This window comes from Somniosus microcephalus, chromosome 4, assembly GCF_052327205.1.
Source record: "Somniosus microcephalus isolate GS21.2 chromosome 4, FLI_Smic_1.0, whole genome shotgun sequence".
Classification (NCBI taxonomy): Eukaryota; Metazoa; Chordata; class Chondrichthyes; order Squaliformes; family Somniosidae; genus Somniosus; species Somniosus microcephalus.
The window spans coordinates 1,887,398-1,904,711 of NC_140990.1; the positions used below are offsets into that span (position 1 = coordinate 1,887,398).

At 44.8% G+C, this 17,314-nt stretch overlaps 5 non-coding genes across 5 annotated transcripts; all 5 read right to left on the reverse strand.

The window, feature by feature from the left end:
- Window positions 1-2,031: 2,031 nt before the first annotated feature.
- trnad-guc (transfer RNA aspartic acid (anticodon GUC)) lies at window positions 2,032-2,103 on the reverse strand. Its single transcript has one exon. It is a non-coding gene; the product is annotated as a tRNA-Asp (tRNA).
- Window positions 2,104-3,322: 1,219 nt separating this feature from the next.
- trnas-aga (transfer RNA serine (anticodon AGA)) lies at window positions 3,323-3,404 on the reverse strand. The gene has a single exon. It is a non-coding gene; the product is annotated as a tRNA-Ser (tRNA).
- A 3,770-nt stretch (window positions 3,405-7,174) lies between these two features.
- On the reverse strand, window positions 7,175-7,257 carry trnal-uaa (transfer RNA leucine (anticodon UAA)). Its single transcript has one exon. It is a non-coding gene; the product is annotated as a tRNA-Leu (tRNA).
- Window positions 7,258-11,071: 3,814 nt separating this feature from the next.
- On the reverse strand, window positions 11,072-11,153 carry trnas-aga (transfer RNA serine (anticodon AGA)). Its single transcript has one exon. It is a non-coding gene; the product is annotated as a tRNA-Ser (tRNA).
- Window positions 11,154-14,902: 3,749 nt separating this feature from the next.
- On the reverse strand, window positions 14,903-14,985 carry trnal-uaa (transfer RNA leucine (anticodon UAA)). The gene has a single exon. It is a non-coding gene; the product is annotated as a tRNA-Leu (tRNA).
- Between the last annotated feature and the right edge of the window lie 2,329 nt (window positions 14,986-17,314).

Consider the following 17,314-nt stretch of genomic DNA (forward strand, 5'->3'; position numbering starts at 1 on the left):
TCCCTAGGGAGTCCCCTCTGAACCTACCATTAACTATGTACAGGCCTAAGGCTCGGCAGAGTTGCACTACCTCCCTACCGCTTTTATTTATTTCACGATCAAGGTTGTTCCGATTTGCGATGGCTGGTGTGACATCTAAAGGGGTCTGGCCAAACACATGGTTGTTTCCCTGTGGGTCTATGAAGTCAGGTTCACAACCAGTCCTTGCATTTAGGTCCCCACATATTATAACCTTTCCTTGGGCCTGGAAATGGCTGATTTCCATGTGGAGAGTATCAAATAACTCCTCTTCGAAATATGGCGAATCTATTGGAGGTATGTCTCTCTCTCTCTGTCTCGCTCTCTGTCTGTCTTTCTCTCTCTCTGTCTCTCTGTCAGTATCAGTCTCTTTCTCTCTCTCTCTCTGTCTCGCTCTCTGTCTTTCTCTCTCTCTGTCTCTCTGTCAGTATCAGTCTCTGCCTCTCTCTCTCTCTCTCTCTCTCTCTCTGTCTCGCTCTCTGTCTTTCTCTCTCTCTGTCTCTCTGTCAGTATCAGTCTCTGTCTCTCTCTCTCTCTCTCTGTCTCTCTCACTCAGTTCAGTTCAGTTCAAATGCTTTATTGGCATGAAAGTTTACAGAGAACCATATTGCCAAAGCTTACATAGCAAAAAGGTACAGTTTTCCAACATTCTGTAGGTGTCAATCGATTTGACATTTGTTGGGTATATACAATATTACTTTTAAACAATATTAATTTTAAACAGTCTTTCTACTTCATTTGGTATGTTCAATATTAATTTTAAACAGTCTTACTTTTAAACAGTCCTCAGGTTGTGACATGTTGTTACGTATTTAGCCCCAAGGTATGGTCTGTCTCCTTCTCCTAGGACTAATCTCAATTTTGACAGATCATCCAATTCCTTGAAATCTGGGGTTGTTTGGCTTCTCTCTCTCTCTCTGTCTCTCTCTCTGTCAGTGTCAGTCTCTCTCTCTCTATCACTCTCTGACTCTGTCTCTCCCTCTCTGTCTCGCTCTCTGTCTGTCTTTCTCTCTCTCTCTGTCTTTCTCTCTCTCTGTCTCTCTCTCTCTCTGTCTCTCTCACTCTCTCTCTCTGTCTCTCTCTCTGTCAGTGTCAGTCTCTCTCTCTCTATCACTCTCTGACTCTGTCTCACTCTCTCTGTCTCTCTCTCTCTCTCTCTCTGTCTTTCTCTCTCTCTGTCTGTCTTTCTCGCGTGTCATGCGGGCAACCGGGGTTCAATTTCACCGACCGGGAGGAAGAAAAGGTCTGGATTCATTTTACAATTCTTTGAGAGTTGGGAAAAATGCCGTTTCAGCAGATGTTAAAATAGCATTTTAAGAATTACAGTTAAATATGGAATCTTTCTTTTAATCTCCATAAGCATCTCATTATTTGATTGATTGAGATTCAGCAGATGGCAAACGAGTGTCACTGAGCAGGATGAAAAGAAATCGGTATTAAGTTAAAGAGATACCCGGAGTGGGGTTCCAACCAAATTGGGTTTAAATCCATTGGATCTTAAGTCCAACGCCGTAACCACATTTTTTTACTCTTCTATTTTTCTCTGTAGCTTTTTAACACGAAGTTACACCAAGAAAAATAAACATTATTTCACATTATAAAGAGGCTTCCTCCGGGTCGGGGAATTGAACTGCTGCCTCAGGTGGGAGAGAGGGGGACTCCACTATACTGACCAGCAACAGGGCGGAGGACAGCGCTGGGCGTTCACTGCAGAAGCTCAGAGCAAGAATGGTGCTGTGGACAGACCTGGGCTCATTCACCAGCCCCAGAGGGAGGAGTGAGCAAGGAGAGGGAAACAAAGAGAGAGAGAGTTAGAGAGAGGCAGAGAGAGACACACAGAGAGAGAGTGCTCTATACTACCGAGGAACTGGTGCAGGAAGTTGTTATACAGTTCTTCATATGACAGTAAATCTTTCAAAATGAGTTTCAATCATTGTTTTCTGTCCTCATTTTCCAAGGAGGATTTTAAGAATCTGCACAAAATTTTAAATTTCCAGATGTTGAACACTCTTTCTCCCCGTCGGGGAATTGAACCCCGGTCTCCCGCGTGACAGGCGGGAATACTCACCACTACACTAACGAGGAATTGATGCCTGTATGAACTATGAACAGAATTCGACAAAAAAGAGACAGAGAGAGAGACATAGAGACAACGAGAAAGTGAGAGAATGAGAGACAGACTGAGAGAGAGACAGGCCGAGACAGGCAGAGACACAGAGAGAGACAGAGACATACAAACTGAGACACAGGGACAAAGAGAGAAAGAGAGACAGAGGCAGAGACACAGAGAGAGACTGGGAGAGAGATAGACAGACAGAGACACAGGGAGGGAGAGAGCTACAGAGAGAGAGAGAGACACAAACAGGGACAGCGAGTGTCAGAGACGGAGAGAGACAAAGGAGGCTCTGACATTGATTTTTTTCTGCTGCACTAAAATTATAGAATTACCAGGAGTGAGAATCAAACCTACGTGGGTATAAACCCATTGGAGCACCTTAACCACTCGGCCATCCTGATGCAGTCACTGATAGGGGACTGTCTCTGTGAGAATCGGACTTCAAGCCCCACCCTGCCACAGAGTTGTGTCCAATTTTAGGCACCACACTTTAGGAAAGATGTGAAGGCTGAGGAAAGTATCCCCGCTTGTTACCCGAGTGACTGGCAGACACACAGAAACACAGGCAGACACAAAGAGACACAGACAGAAACACATAAACATATTGAGCAGGCATGTCTGTGTGTGTGTGTTCGAGTCCTTGTCTCAAGCACTGCATAACTACTTCCTCTACCAGGTCCTTGAAAGTATAGTGGTGAGGATTCAATTCCCCGACAGGTTCGCTCTGTCTCTCTCACTGGTTACCGCTCTCTCTCTCTCTTTCTCCATCTCTCTAACTGTCTCTGTCTCTATCTCCCTCTCTCAGTCTCAGTCTCTCTCTCGCTCTCTGTTTCCCTCTCCTTGCTCACTCCTCCCTCTGGGGCTGGTGAATGAGCCCAGGTCTGTTCACAGCGCCATTCTTGCTCTGCGGTTCTACAGTGAACGCCCAGCGCTGTCCTCCGCCCTGTTGCTGGTCAGTGTAGTGCAGTCCCCCCTCTCTCCCACTTGAGGCAGCGGTTCAATTCACCGATCCGGAGGAAGCCTCTTTACAATTTCTGACCGTATATTTGGTGAATATTTGCAGATCAACGAAAACGAGAAAAATCTCGAGGTATTGAATGTTGTGGGAGTTAATTCCGCCTAACTCAGGCTTAGTTTTCCAGGGATTTGGTTACATTTTGAAATGAAATGGGATGAAAATGCTGGAATCGTAGTCGGCAGGATTCGAACCTGCGCGGGGAGACCCCAATGGATTTCTAGTCCATCGCCTTAACCACTCGGCCACGACTACTGGGGTTGCGAAACTTTAAATGTTGCTCAGATAAAATCGCAATCATCCCTCACTCTGTAGGAAAACAGCACTCAGTCCTTGAACAGTCTCCGCTCAAGAAAATTCTCAGAGACAATCTCCTCTCGCATTGTTTCACTTTTCTTTTTTTCTCTGTAACTTTATAACACGATGCTATAGCTAGAAATGCAATTAAAGAGGGCGCTGCGAACTGAATTCCGGTCTCTCTGGTGTAACAGGCGAGGATGCTCACCACTGCACTAAGGAAGGACATTGCAGTGCGTTCACTGCAGAAGCGCAGAGCAAGAATCGCGCTGTGGACAGACCGGCGGGCGGGACGATTTTATTTCACACCTTTGTGCAGCTCCTTAAAGTCACCCTTGGAAAAAGAGAGCAGAAAAAAATCAACGCCAAAAACCTCCATTTTTGTCAATGTCTCTCTCTCTCTGTTTCTCTCTCTGTCTGTCTCTGTCTCTCTCTGTGTCTGTGTCAGTTCTTTCCCTCTCTCTCTGTCTTTGTCTCTCTCTGTCGGTGTCAGTCTCTTTCTCTCTCTCTCTATCAATCTCTGAATCTCTCTCTCTCTGTCTCTTTTTCTCTCTATATATATCGCTCTCTCTCTCTCTCAGTCTCACTCTGTCTCTCTCTCACTATATTCCTCTCGCTCTATCTCTCTCTCTCCCTGCCTCCTTCTCACACTGTCCAGTTCTCTTCACAGCTCGATTGTTGCTCTGACAGACTTTGCTTTCATTAGTTCCTCGTTATTATAGTGGTGAGTATTCCCGCCTGTCACGCGGGGGACAGGGATTCAATTCCCTGACGGGGAGGAAGACCAAGTGAGATACAGACTGAAAGGTATAGATACATTTCACAATTCCATCTCTTTGTTAGTTGAGAGTGACACAGAGAGAGTTAGACAAAAATGCAGATTCAGCAGATGCCAAAACAGCATTTTAAAAATTACTGTTAAATAGGGAATCTTTCCTTTCATATCAATAAGCATCTCATTATTTGATTGATTGAGATTGAGCAGATGGCAAACGAGTGTCACTGAGCAGGATGAAAAGAAATCGGTATTAATTTAAAGAGATACCCGGAGTGGGGTTCCAACCAAGTTGGGTTTAAATCCATTGGATCTTAAGTCCAACGCCGGAATCACATTTTTTTACTCTTATATTTTTCTCTGTAGCTTTTTAACACCAAGTTACACCAAGAAAAATAAACACTATTTGACATGGTAAAGAGGCTTCCTCCGGGTCGGGGAATTGTCCCGCTGCCTCAGGTGGGAGAGAGGGGGTACTCCACTACACTGACCAGCAACAGGGCGGAGGACAGCGCTGGGCGTGCACTGCAGAAGCGCAGAGCAAGAATGGCGCTGTGAACAGACCTGGGCTCATTCACCAGCCCCAGAGGAAGGAGTGAGCAAGGAAAGGGAAACAGAGAGCGAGAGAGACACGGAGAGAGGCAGAGAGAGAGACACACAAACAGAGAGAGAGACAGTCAGAGAGAGAGAGAGCTGCCAAACTATAGAACATCAGATGATATCTTCACCCTACAGACCCTAATTGACAAACACGTTCATCAAAACAAAAGCAAAATCTACGCATGCTTTATAGATTTCCAGAAGGCTTTCGATTCCATCTGGCATGACGGTTTATTCCTGAAACTTATCGAAAGCGGGGTAGGGGGAAAAACATATGATGTAATTAAATCAATGTATACAAACAACAAATGTGCAGTTAAAATTGGAGATAAACAAACAAAATACTTCCCACAGGGGTGGGGGGTGACGCAGGGCTCGCCAATCTCACCGACACTCTTTAATATTTACATAAATGAATTGGCAAAACTACTTGAACAATCTACAGCACCCGGCCTCACCCTATATGAATCCAAGGTTAAATTCCTCCTCTATGCAGATGACCTGGTTCTGCTGTCACCAACTAAGGAGGGTCTACAGCAGAACCTGGATCTGCTGGAGTCGTACTGCCAGACCTGGGCCCTGACAATAAATCCCCAAAAAAACAAAGTCCTTGTGTTCCAGCAAAGATCCAGACATCAGGGACCCAAAATAAATTTCACACTAGGAACAACCAAAATTGAACAAACCACTAACTACACATACTTGGGCTTAAAAATCAGTTCTACGGGAAATTTCCATCTGGCTGTGAATGAACTGAAAGAGAAAGCAAGAAGGGCTTTCTACGCCATTAAAAAATCAATCCAAATAGAAATCCCAATTAGCATTTGGCTCAAAATTTTCAAATCAATAATTGAACCAATTGCACTCTATGGCAGTGAGGTATGGGGACCGCTAACACAGAAAGAATTTGCAAAATGGGACAAACACCCAATTGAGATCCTACATGCAGAATTCTGTAAAAGTATCCTCCGGACTCAAAGGAAAACCGTAAACAATGCACGCAGGGCAGAACCAGGCCAATATCCATTAATAATCACTATCCAAAAAAGAGCCACCAAATTTTGGAAACACCTAGAAATGAGCAACCCCCAATGCTATCATTACCAAGCCCTGAAATGCCAAGAGAGGACCATAAAGAAGAATACCCTCAGTCAACTAGTCCTGGGACTCAGTGAAGTAACTACTAACACTACTAACAATAACCAGCCCCAGGACAGTGACAGAGTAACACAAAGAATTCGACCCAACACAATCGTCGCTAAGCAAAAGGAAAAATATCTGTCATATTGGGCAGAAACAACAAAAACCCAAAGCAAACTCAATTGCTACTTGGCCCAAAACAGACAATACAACATGACTGATTACCTGACCATGGTAAAGGATAGCAAACTGAGAAAAACCTTGACAATGTACAGACTTAGTGAACATAACCTGGTGATCAAAAAATGCAGACACAGGCAGACCCGGCTACCAAGAGAGGACAGGATATGCTCTCACTGCAGTCAGGGAGTGGTGGAGACAGAGATGCACTTCCTCACAGCTTGTAGAAAATATCAGGGCATAAGGGAGAATTTCTACCCAAAATTCACAAAAATATGCCCGGAATTCAGAAATTTGAATGACGACCAATAACTCCCATACCTACTAGGGGAAGAGAGAAATTGTGTAACACTAGCGGCACACTATGTTACAGCTTGCCATAAACAGAGGGACAACCACTAAATATAAGAAAAGAGTATATATAAATTATATGAAAGTATATTTATACACTCAGGGATATATCTGTTTATACACTGTATGGATAGATCTGTATTTTTGTGTACAAACATGAATGTTTTTCGATGCTTTGGCAACATAAGATGTAACTTGTCATGCCAATAAAGCGATTTGAATTGAATTGAATTGAATTGAGTGACAGAATGAGAGAGAGAGAGCAACAGAGAGAGACAGGCAGAGACACAGACACAGATAGAGAGAGACAGACAGAGAGAGACATACAAACAGAGACAAAGAGAGACTGAGGCAGAGACAAACAGAGACAGCCAGAGAGAGACAGAGACAAAGAAACAGAGACAAACAGAGAAAGAGAGACTGAGAGTGAGAGGCAGAGACAGACAGAGACAGAGACACAGAAGAGACAGAGACTGGGAGAGAGACAGACAGAGACACAGGGACAAAGAGAGGGAGAGAGCTACAGAGAAAGAGACAGAGAGCGAGAAACACAAACAGGGACAGAGAGGAGCAGAGACAGAGAGAGAGAGACCGAGACACAGAAAAAGTGAGACTGGGAGAGAGAATGAGACAAAGGAGGCTATGACATTGATTTTTTCCTGCTGTACTTAAATTAAAGAACTACCAGGAGTGGGGTTCGAACCCACGCGGGTATAAACCCATTGGATCTTAAGTCCAACGCCTTAACCACTCGGCCATCCTGGTGCCGGTTTTGTTTGCGGATTGTTTCTGTGAGAATCGGATTTCAAGCCCCACCCTGCCACAGAGTTGTGTCCTATTCTGGGCACCAGACTTTAGGAAAGATGTGAAGGCTGAGGAAAGTATCCCCGCTTGTTGCCCGAGTGACTGGCAGACACACAGAAACACAGGCAGACACAAAGAGACACAGACAGAAACACAGGTAGATACAGAAAGACACAGACATAAACACACACACACAGATTGATGTAAACAGACATAAACATAAACCCAGACAGACAGTGACTCAGACATAGAGAGAGACTGGCAGGCAGAGAGAAACACTGTCGCTAATTTGCCTGATTTTTGTTCTATTTCTGACCGTATATTTGGTGAATACTTGCAGATCAATGAAAATGAGAAAAATCCCGAGGTGTTGAAAGTTGTGGGATTTAATTCCGCCCAACTCAGGATGAGCTCTCCAGGGATTTGATTACATTTTGAAATGAAATATGCTGGAATCGTAACCGTCAGAATTGGAACCTGCGCGGGGAGACCCCAATGGATTTCTAGTCCATCGCCTTAACCACTCGGTCACGACTACTAGGTCTGTGAGACTTTAAATGTTGCTCAGATAAAATCGCAATCATCTATCGCTCGGGAGCAAAACAGCACTCAGTCCCTGAACAGTCTCCGCTCAAGAACATTCTCAGAGACAATCTCTTCTCGCATTTTTTAATTTTTCTCTGTAGCTTTATAACACGAAGCTACAGCAAGAAATATAATTGAAAAGGCCGCTGCTCCGACGGAGAATCGATTCCCGACTCAGCGTGTAGATAGGCGAGGATGCTCACCACTGCACTAACCAAGGACATTGCGGTGCATTCACTGCAGAAGCTCAGAGCAAGAATCGCGCTGTGGACAGACCGGCGGGCGGGACGATTATTCACAGCCCAAATTTAACACCTTTGTGCAGCTCCTTAAAATCCTCCTTGGAAAAATAGAACAGAGAAAATCAATGTCATCAGCCTCCATTTTTATCAATGTCTCACTCTCACTCTCTCTCTCTGTCTCTCTGTCAGTATCAGTCTCTTTCTCTCTCTCGCTCTGTCTGTTTTTCTCTCTCTCTGTCAGTATCAGTCTCTTTCTCTCTCTGTCTCGCTCTCTGTCTGTCTTTCTCTCTCTCTGTCTCTCTGTCAGTATCAGTCTCTGTCTCTCTGTCTCTCTCTCTGTCTCTCTCTCTCTGTCTCTCTCACTCTCTCTCTCTGTCTCTCTCTCTGTCAGTCTCTCTCTCTCTCTATCACTCTCTGTCTCTCTCTCTCTGTCTCTCGCTCTCTCTCTGTCTTTCTCTCTCTCTGTCTGTCTTTCTCGCGTGTCATGCGGGCGACCGGGGTACAATTTCTCCGACCGGGAGGAAGAAAAGGTCTGGATTCATTTTACAATTCTTTGAGAGTTGGGAAAAAATGCCGTTTCAGCAGATGCTAAAATAGCATTTTAAGAATTACAGTTAAATATGGAATCTTTCTTTTCATCTCAATAAACATCTCATGATTTGATTGATTGAGATTCAGCAGATGGCAAACGAGTGTCACTGAGCAGGATGAAAAGAAATCGGTATTAAGTTAAAGAGATACCCGGAGTGGGGTTCCAACCAAGTTGGGTTTAAATCCTTTTGATCTTAAGTCCAACGCCAGAACCACATTTTTTTACTCTTCTATTTTTCTCTGTAGCTTTTTAACACAAAGTTACACCAAGAAAAATAAACACTATTTCACATGGTAAGGAGGCTTCCTCCGGGTCGGGGAATTGAACCGCTGCCTCAGGTGGGAGAGAGGGGGTACTCCACTATACTGACCAGCAACAGGGCGGAGGACAGCGCTGGGCGTTCACTGCAGAAGCTCAGAGCAAGAATGGCGCTGTGAACAGACCTGGGCTCATTCACCTGCCCCAGAGTGAGCAAGGAGAGGGAAACAAAGAGCGAGAGAGACACGGAGAGAGACAGATAGAGACAGAGAGAAAGAGAGACACACACAGACAGAGAGACAGACAGAGAGACAGACACTGTTATAGAGAGAGAGAGCGGGAGAGAGAGAGAGAACGTGTCGGGGAATTGAATCCTCACCACTATACTATCAAGGACCTGGTAGAGGAAGTAGTTATACAGTGTTTGAGACAAAGACTCGAACACACACAGACATGTGTGCCTGCTCTCTATGTTTATGTGTAAGTCACATATTTAATAAGCTTTTCTGAGTTTCATGTATTCATAGAATCTTACAGCACAGAAGGAGGCCATTCGGCCCGTCGTGCCTGTGCTGTCTCTTTGAAAGAGCAGTCGTGCTCAGTCCCACCCCCCGCTTTTTGTCCGTAACCCTGTTAATCTCTTTCTCTCTGTCACTCTCTCCCTCCTCCGCGCCCCACACAAAAGGGAGAGGGAAACAGAGAGAGAGCTCTATACTAACGGGGAACTGGCGCAGGAAGTTGTTATACAGTTCTTCATATGACAGTAAATCTTTCAAAATGAGTTTCAATCATTTTTTTCTGTCCTCATTTTCCAAGGAGGATTTTAAGAATCTGCACAAAATTTTAAATTTCCAGATGTTGAACACTCTTTCTCCCCGTCGGGGAATTGAACCCCGGTCTCCAGCGTGACAGGCGGGGATACTCACCACTATACTAACGAGGAATTGATGCCTGTGTGCGTTATGAACAGAACTCGACAAAAAAGAGACAGACAGAGAGAGAGACAGTGAGAGAATGAGACAGGCCGAGACACAGAGAGATACAAACTGAGACACAGGGACAAAGAGAGAAAGAGAGACAGAGACTGGGAGAGAGATAGACAGACAGAGACACAGGGAGGGAGAGAGCTACAGAGAGAGAGAGACACAAACAGGGACAGCGAGTGTCAGAGACAGAGAGAGACAAAGGAGGCCCTGACATTGATTTTTTTCTACTGCACTTAAATTATAGAACTACCAGGAGTGAGAATCAAACCTACGTGGGTATAAACCCATTGGAGCTATAACTCCAACACCTTAACCACTCGGCCATCCTGGTGCAGTCACTGACAGGGGACTGTCTCTGTGAGAATCGGACTTCAAGCCCCACCCTGCCACAGAGTTGTGTCCAATTTTAGGCACCACACTTTAGGAAAGATGTGAAGGCTGAGGAAAGTATCCCCGCTTGTTACCCGAGTGACTGGCAGACACACAGAAACACAGGCAGACACAAAGAGACACAGACAGAAACACATAAACATAGTGAGCAGGCATGTCTGTGTGTGTGTGTTCAAGTCCTTGTCTCAAGCACTGCATAACTACTTCCTCTACCAGGTCCTTGAAAGTATAGTGGTGAGGATTCAATTCCCCGACAGGTTCTCTCTGTCTCTCTCACTGGTTACCGCTCTCTCTCTCTCTTTCTCCATCTCTCTAACTGTCTCTGTCTCTCTCTCCCTCTCTCAGTCTCTCTCTCGCTCTTTGTTTCCCTCTCCTTGCTCACTCCTCCCTCTGGGGCTGGTGAATGAGCCCAGGTCTGTTCACAGCGCCATTCTTGCTCTGTGCTTCTGCAGTGAACGCCCAGCGCTGTCCTCCGCCCTGTTGCTGGTCAGTATAGTGGAGTAACCCTTCTCTCCCACCTGAGGCAGCGGTTCAATTCACCGACCCGGAGGAAGTGTCTTTACAATTTCTGACCGTATATTTGGTGAATATTTGCAGATCAACGAAAACGAGAAAAATCTCGAGGTATTGAATGTTGTGGGAGTTAATTCCGCCTAACTCAGGATTAGTTCTCCAGGGATTTGGTTACATTTTGAAATGAAATGGGATGAAAATGCTGGAATCGTAGTCGGCAGGATTCGAACCTGGGCGGGGAGACCCCAATGGATTTCTAGTCCATCGCCTTAACCACTCGGCCACGACTACTGGGTCTGAGAAACTTTAAATGTTGCTCAGATAAAATCGCAATCATCCATCACTCTGTAGGAAAACAGCACTCAGTCCTTGAACAGTCTCCGCTCAAGAAAATTCTCAGAGACAATCTCCTCTCGCATTGTTTTACTTTTCTTTTTTTCTCTGTAACTTTATAACACGATGCTACAGCTGGAAATGCAATTAAAGAGGGCGCCGCGAACTGAATTCCAGTCTCTATGGTGTAACAGGCGAGGATGCTCACCACTGCACTAAGGAAGGACATTGCAGTGCGTTCACTGCAGAAGCGCAGAGCAAGAATCGCGCTGTGGACAGACCGGCGGGCGGGACGATTTTATTTCACACCTTTGTGCAGCTCCTTAAAGTCACCCTTGGAAAAAGAGAGCAGAAAAAAATCAACGCCAAAAACCTCCATTTTTGTCAATGTCTCTCTCTCTCTGTTTCTCTCTCTGTCTGTCTCTGTCTCTCTCTGTGTCTGTGTCAGTTCTTTCCCTCTCTCTCTGTCTTTGTCTCTCTCTGTCGGTGTCAGTCTCTTTCTCTCTCTCTCTATCAATCTCTGAATCTCTCTCTCTCTGTCTCTTTTTCTCTCTATATATATCGCTCTCTCTCTCTCTCAGTCTCACTCTGTCTCTCTCTCACTATATTCCTCTCGCTCTATCTCTCTCTCTCCCTGCCTCCTTCTCACACTGTCCAGTTCTCTTCACAGCTCGATTGTTGCTCTGACAGACTTTGCTTTCATTAGTTCCTCGTTATTATAGTGGTGAGTATTCCCGCCTGTCACGCGGGGGACAGGGATTCAATTCCCTGACGGGGAGGAAGACCAAGTGAGATACAGACTGAAAGGTATAGATACATTTCACAATTCCATCTCTTTGTTAGTTGAGAGTGACACAGAGAGAGTTAGACAAAAATGCAGATTCAGCAGATGCCAAAACAGCATTTTAAAAATTACTGTTAAATAGGGAATCTTTCCTTTCATATCAATAAGCATCTCATTATTTGATTGATTGAGATTGAGCAGATGGCAAACGAGTGTCACTGAGCAGGATGAAAAGAAATCGGTATTAATTTAAAGAGATACCCGGAGTGGGGTTCCAACCAAGTTGGGTTTAAATCCATTGGATCTTAAGTCCAACGCCGGAATCACATTTTTTTACTCTTATATTTTTCTCTGTAGCTTTTTAACACCAAGTTACACCAAGAAAAATAAACACTATTTGACATGGTAAAGAGGCTTCCTCCGGGTCGGGGAATTGTCCCGCTGCCTCAGGTGGGAGAGAGGGGGTACTCCACTACACTGACCAGCAACAGGGCGGAGGACAGCGCTGGGCGTGCACTGCAGAAGCGCAGAGCAAGAATGGCGCTGTGAACAGACCTGGGCTCATTCACCAGCCCCAGAGGAAGGAGTGAGCAAGGAAAGGGAAACAGAGAGCGAGAGAGACACGGAGAGAGGCAGAGAGAGAGACACACAAACAGAGAGAGAGACAGTCAGAGAGAGAGAGAGCTGCCAAACTATAGAACATCAGATGATATCTTCACCCTACAGACCCTAATTGACAAACACGTTCATCAAAACAAAAGCAAAATCTACGCATGCTTTATAGATTTCCAGAAGGCTTTCGATTCCATCTGGCATGACGGTTTATTCCTGAAACTTATCGAAAGCGGGGTAGGGGGAAAAACATATGATGTAATTAAATCAATGTATACAAACAACAAATGTGCAGTTAAAATTGGAGATAAACAAACAAAATACTTCCCACAGGGGTGGGGGGTGACGCAGGGCTCGCCAATCTCACCGACACTCTTTAATATTTACATAAATGAATTGGCAAAACTACTTGAACAATCTACAGCACCCGGCCTCACCCTATATGAATCCAAGGTTAAATTCCTCCTCTATGCAGATGACCTGGTTCTGCTGTCACCAACTAAGGAGGGTCTACAGCAGAACCTGGATCTGCTGGAGTCGTACTGCCAGACCTGGGCCCTGACAATAAATCCCCAAAAAAACAAAGTCCTTGTGTTCCAGCAAAGATCCAGACATCAGGGACCCAAAATAAATTTCACACTAGGAACAACCAAAATTGAACAAACCACTAACTACACATACTTGGGCTTAAAAATCAGTTCTACGGGAAATTTCCATCTGGCTGTGAATGAACTGAAAGAGAAAGCAAGAAGGGCTTTCTACGCCATTAAAAAATCAATCCAAATAGAAATCCCAATTAGCATTTGGCTCAAAATTTTCAAATCAATAATTGAACCAATTGCACTCTATGGCAGTGAGGTATGGGGACCGCTAACACAGAAAGAATTTGCAAAATGGGACAAACACCCAATTGAGATCCTACATGCAGAATTCTGTAAAAGTATCCTCCGGACTCAAAGGAAAACCGTAAACAATGCACGCAGGGCAGAACCAGGCCAATATCCATTAATAATCACTATCCAAAAAAGAGCCACCAAATTTTGGAAACACCTAGAAATGAGCAACCCCCAATGCTATCATTACCAAGCCCTGAAATGCCAAGAGAGGACCATAAAGAAGAATACCCTCAGTCAACTAGTCCTGGGACTCAGTGAAGTAACTACTAACACTACTAACAATAACCAGCCCCAGGACAGTGACAGAGTAACACAAAGAATTCGACCCAACACAATCGTCGCTAAGCAAAAGGAAAAATATCTGTCATATTGGGCAGAAACAACAAAAACCCAAAGCAAACTCAATTGCTACTTGGCCCAAAACAGACAATACAACATGACTGATTACCTGACCATGGTAAAGGATAGCAAACTGAGAAAAACCTTGACAATGTACAGACTTAGTGAACATAACCTGGTGATCAAAAAATGCAGACACAGGCAGACCCGGCTACCAAGAGAGGACAGGATATGCTCTCACTGCAGTCAGGGAGTGGTGGAGACAGAGATGCACTTCCTCACAGCTTGTAGAAAATATCAGGGCATAAGGGAGAATTTCTACCCAAAATTCACAAAAATATGCCCGGAATTCAGAAATTTGAATGACGACCAATAACTCCCATACCTACTAGGGGAAGAGAGAAATTGTGTAACACTAGCGGCACACTATGTTACAGCTTGCCATAAACAGAGGGACAACCACTAAATATAAGAAAAGAGTATATATAAATTATATGAAAGTATATTTATACACTCAGGGATATATCTGTTCATACACTGTATGGATAGATCTGCATTTTTGTGTACAAACATGAATGTTTTTCGATGCTTTGGCAACATAAGATGTAACTTGTCATGCCAATAAAGCGATTTGAATTGAATTGAATTGAATTGAATTGAGTGACAGAATGAGAGAGAGAGAGCAACAGAGAGAGACAGGCAGAGACACAGACACAGATAGAGAGAGACAGACAGAGAGAGACAGAGACATACAAACAGAGACAAAGAGAGAAAGAGAGAGAGAGGCAGAGACAAACAGAGACAGCCAGAGAGAGACAGAGACATACAAACAGAGACAAACAGAGAAAGAGAGACTGAGAGTGAGAGACAGAAGAGGCAGAGACTGGGAGAGAGACAGACAGAGACACAGGGACAAAGCTACAGAGAAAGAGACAGAGAGCGAGAAACACAAACAGGGACAGAGAGGGTCAGAGACAGAGAGAGACCGAGACACAGAAAAAGTGAGACTGGGAAAGAGAATGAGACAAAGGAGGCTATGACATTGGTTTTTGCCTGCTGTACTTAAATTAAAGAACTACCAGGAGTGGGGTTCGAACCCACGTCGGTATAAACCCATTGGATCTTAAGTCCAACGCCTTAACCACTCGGCCATCCTGGTGCCGGTTTTGTTTGCGGATTGTTTCTGTGAGAATCGGACTTCAAGCCCCACCCTGCCACAGAGTTGTGTCCAATTTTAGGCACCAGACTTTAGGAAAGATGTGAAGGCTGAGGAAAGTATCCCTGCTTGTTACCCGAGTGACTGGCAGACACACAGAAACACAGGCAGACACAAAGAGATACAGACATAAACACAGGTAGATACAGAAAGAAACAGGCATAAACACACACACACAGATTGATGTAAACAGACATAAACATAAACCCAGACAGACAGTGACTCAGACATAGAGAGAGACTGGCAGGCAGAGAGAAACACTGTCGCTAATTTGCCTGATTTTTGTTCTATTTCTGACCGTATATCTGGTGAATACTTGCAGATCAATGAAAACGAGAAAAATCCCGAGGTGTTGAAAGTTGTGGGATTTAATTCCGCCCAACTCAGGATGAGCTCTCCAGGGATTTGATTACATTTTGAAATGAAATGGGATGAAAAATGCTGGAATCGTAACCGTCAGGATTGGAACCTGCACGGGGAGACCCACAATGGATTTCTAGTCCATCGCCTTAACCACTCGGCCACGACTACTGGGTCTGTGAGACTTTAAATGTTGCTCAGATAAAATCGCAATCATCCATCGCTCTGGAGCAAAACAGCACTCACTCCCTGAACAGTCTCCGCTCAAGAACATTCTCAGAGACAATCTCCTCTCGCATTTTTTAATTTTTCTCTGTAGCTTTATAACACGAAGCTACAGCAAGAAATATAATTGAAAAGGCCGCCGCTCCGACGGAGAATCGATTCCCGACTCAGCGTGTAGATAGGCGAGGATGCTCCCCACTGCACTAACCAAGGACATTGCAGTGCATTCAGTGCAGAAGCTCAGAGCAAGAATCGCGCTGTGGACAGCCCGGCGGGCGGGACGATTATTCACAGACCAAATTTAACACCTTTGTGCAGCTCCTTAAAATACTCCTTGGAAAAATAGAACAGAGAAAATCAATGTCATCAGCCTCCATTTTTTATCAATTTCTCACTCTCACTCTCTCTCTCTGTCTCTCTGTCAGTATCAGTCTCTTTCTCTCTCTCTCTGTCTCTCTTTCTCTGTCTCTGTCTCGCTCTCTGTCTGTCTTTCTGTCTCTCTGTCTCTCTGTCAGTATCAGTCTCTTTCTCTCTCTCTCTCTCTCTTTCTCTGTCTCGCTCTCTGTCTGTCTTTCTCTCTCTCTGTCTCTCTGTCAGTATCAGTCTCTCTCTCTCTCTCTCTCTCTCTCTCTTTCTCTGTCTCACTCTCTGTCTGTCTTTCTCTCTCTCTGTCAGTATCAGTCTCTTTCTCTCTCTCTCTCTCTCTGTCTCTCTCTCTCTCTCTGTCTCTCTCTCTGTCTTTCTCTCTGTCTCTCTCTCTCTGTCTCTCTCACTCTGTCTCTCTCACTCTCTCTCTCTCTGTCTCTCTCTCTGTCAGTCTCTCTCTCTCTCTCTATCACTCTCTGACTCTTTCTCTCTCTCTCTCTCTCTCTGTCTCTCTCTCTCTGTCTCGCTCTCTCTCTGTCTTTCTCTCTCTCTGTCTGTCTTTCTCGCGTGTCATGCGGGCGACCGGGGTTCAATTTCTCCGACCGGGAGGAAGAAAAGGTCTGGATTCATTTTACAATTCTTTGAGAGTTGGGAAAAAATGCCGTTTCAGCAGATGCTAAAATAGCATTTTAAGAATTACAGTTAAATATGGAATCTTTCTTTTCATCTCAATAAACATCTCATGATTTGATTGATTGAGATTCAGCAGATGGCAAACGAGTGTCACTGAGCAGGATGAAAAGAAATCGGTATTAAGTTAAAGAGATACCCGGAGTGGGGTTCCACCCAAGTTGGGTTTAAATCCATTGGATCTTAAGTCCAACGCCGGAACCACATTTTTTTACTCTTCTATTTTTCTCTGTAGCTTTTTAACACGAGGTTACAGCAAGAAAAATAAACACAATTTCACATCAGAAACAGGCTTCCTCCGGGTCGGGGAATTGAACCGCTGCCTCAGGTGGGAGAGAAGGGTTACTCCACTATACTGACCAGCAACAGGGCGGAGGACAGCGCTGGGCGTTCACTGCAGAAGCTCAGAGCAAGAATGGCGCTGTGAACAGACCTGGGCTCATTCACCAGCCCCAGAGGGAGGAGTGAGCAAGGAGAGGGAAACAAAGAGCGAGAGAGACACGGAGAGAGACAGAGAGAGACACACAGACAGAGAGAGAGAGAGAGAGAACCTGTCGGGGAATTGAATCCTCACCACTATACTATCAAGGACCTGGTAGAGGAAGTAGTTATGCAGTGCTTGATACAAAGA